The sequence below is a fragment of the Alexandromys fortis genome, unplaced genomic scaffold (genome assembly GCF_014885135.2).
Source record: "Alexandromys fortis isolate MF-2015 unplaced genomic scaffold, M_Fortis_MF-2015_v1.1 scaffold_153, whole genome shotgun sequence".
NCBI classification, from domain to species: domain Eukaryota; kingdom Metazoa; phylum Chordata; class Mammalia; order Rodentia; family Cricetidae; genus Alexandromys; species Alexandromys fortis.
In genome coordinates this window covers 1,169,423-1,172,108 of record NW_026068032.1, presented here as the reverse complement: position 1 = coordinate 1,172,108, position 2,686 = coordinate 1,169,423, and positions in this window count along the sequence as shown.

Below are 2,686 nucleotides of genomic sequence, written 5' to 3'. Positions count from 1 at the left end.
GCTATTACTGCCACAGAGTCTAGGTTAGCCTTGAACTCCTAGTTCTTCTTCCTCGGCCTCTGTGCTTAGATTACAGGTGTCCACCAGGACTGATGCTTCATTTTTAATATCTTCTCTCCTGTGCTGGGTGTGGAACCTAGGACCTCATGAATTTGAACACTATAGTAAGGTAACCTTTGCTGGTTTGTTTTGAGACAGGATCTCACCATGAGCATCAAATTCACAGCAATCCTGCAGCCTCGGCACAAGTTGTGGGCTATAGGTATGAGCTACCACACCTGATTTAATTTTGAAATTTTGTTAGCAGTTGCCAAATTTATTTCTGTAGAGATTCTATCTACCTAGTCTCACTGGTGTCTGAGACCGTGTGCTACGCCATACCCTTGCGAACACAAATGTGTCTATCGCTGCTGACCAGACAGTGGAAGTACATAAAAATAGGCATAAATGTAAATTTAGAATTAATTGTATGATAACCGCATACAATATAGATACCCAAATGTCATAGACACCGTAGGATCCAGTAAAACACAAGGTGTTATGAAAATATGGGAATCTGTAGCGCCCTCTGGTGGTAGCTAGTGGAAACTCAAACGGTCCCAAAAGTTACCTCTGCAATTATCTTCCACTCACTCTTGTGATTTACTAGTGTGTGCTCAACTGTGAGCAATGAGTATTAATATTAATATATTATGTCACACCTTGAAAATGTCCCTGTGGAAATATCTGAGCTTCAAAACTCAGGTTTAATCTAGTGTAACTGGGCTGCTCTGTTCACTTTGGATTTTTAATCATAGAATTTTGTTTTATCACCCAGGCTGAACCTCAGACCTCCCTAGCCTCCACCGGCACTATTGGTGTGTGCTACACACCCAGACTTCTGCTCCTAATGACGGGGTGGGGATGGAGGATAAAATCGTTCCTGGGGACTGGAGTGATTGACGGCTGGCTTGGTTGTTAAGATCACTGGCTGCTCCTGCAGAGGACCCGGCTTCTGCTCCCAGCTCCTGTGGAAGGTGGTAAGCAGCTTCCACCATCTGTAACTTCTGATCCTGGGAACCCGACACCTTTGGTCCTGGAAGTCACCTGCACTCGTGTGCACCATTCTTTGTATACACACGTATACACACACACACACACACACACACACACGTATACACACAGAGAGAGAGAGAGACCTACACAGATACACAGAGATGCTAGCCAGCTGGGCCTATAGAAGACTTTGACCTTTAAAAAGAGCATAAATAGACTCCAGTTTTGCCACTAAAAGCCAGTTTTGGTGCCTAATGTGCTCACTGTTACATAGGCCGAGGAGGTCAGAAAGCCTTGCAGCAGGTGCTGACTGGGGTGGGTGATGTCAGAGGCCCACCCACCTTGTCCGTGCTCCAGAAAGGTCAGCTGGTCTTCCTTACACTTACAGATTAAAGTGATGGGCGTATAATTCTAGAATGCTAAAACCCCGAAGTCTCTGTGTGTACGTGCATATGTGTGTGTGTGGAAGCCACAGGAGGACACCGGGAGCTTTGCTCTACCTCTTTCCGTCCCATTCTCTCACTGACCGTGGAGCTAGGATTGTAGACGGATAAACACCAGCAATGGAGCCTCCTGTCTCCTGCTCTCTGCAGGGCTGGGCTACGGGAGCTCCAACATCTGTACTTAGCTCTTCGACTGGGTGCTGGGGACTGAACGCATGTCCTCATGCATGTATGTAAGAGTACACCAAGCGTTCTTGCCTAGTGAGCCATCTCCTCAGCCCACAATTGCCCGTGGAGATCGGGAGACCGCCTGGAGTGCCAGTCCTCCCTGGCTACCTTGTTTTGAGACAGGATCTCTCTGCTGTCCTCTGCTGCATGAACCACCTGGTTTGAATACATCCCAGCTTCTTTCCCCACCTCACAAATCCCCACAGCAGCCCTGGGATGATAGACCCTTGCAGGGCCGTGTGGTGTGATTTTTTTCACTCTTATTGCTATTTTTGAGGGGCCCGCCACCCAGCTCTCAAATAAACCACAAACACAGGCTTATTCTTAGTTATGAATGCCCAGTATTAGCTTGGCCTGTCTCTTGCCAGCTTTTCTTAATTTAACCTGACTACGTTTTGCCTCTGAACTTTTTTTTTCTTTTTCGAGTCAAGGTTTCTCCGTAGCTTTTTGGTTTCTGTCCTGGAACTAGCTCTTCTAGACCAGGCTGGCCTCGAACTCACAGAGATCTGCCTGCCTCTGCCTCCCGAGTGCTGGGATTAAAGGCGTGCGCCACCACTGCCCGGCCCTTGCCTCTGAACTTTTATCTTTCTCTGCTTCTTTATACCTTTCTTTACTTCTTTCTCCATGACTTGCTGTGTCCTGGGTGGCTGTGTGGCTGGTCCCTGATGTCCTCTTCTCCTTGTTCTCCTCGCTGATTTCTCCTTCTGTTTATCCTCTCTGCCTGCCAGCCCCGCCTATCCTTGCTCCTGCCTCACTGTTGGCCGTTCAGCTCTTTATTAGGACCATCAGCTGCTTTAGACAGGCACAGTAACACAGCTTTGCAGAGTTAAACAAATGCAGCGGTAACAACAGTCACACACCTGAAAATAATATTTCCCAGAACTACTCCCTCGGGATTCCAAGGCAGGTCCTCACAGTTGTGCAGCACAATCTTGTAGCCACAGAGCAGTCTTCTGGCCTTGAATGGTTCTTTTTTTTTT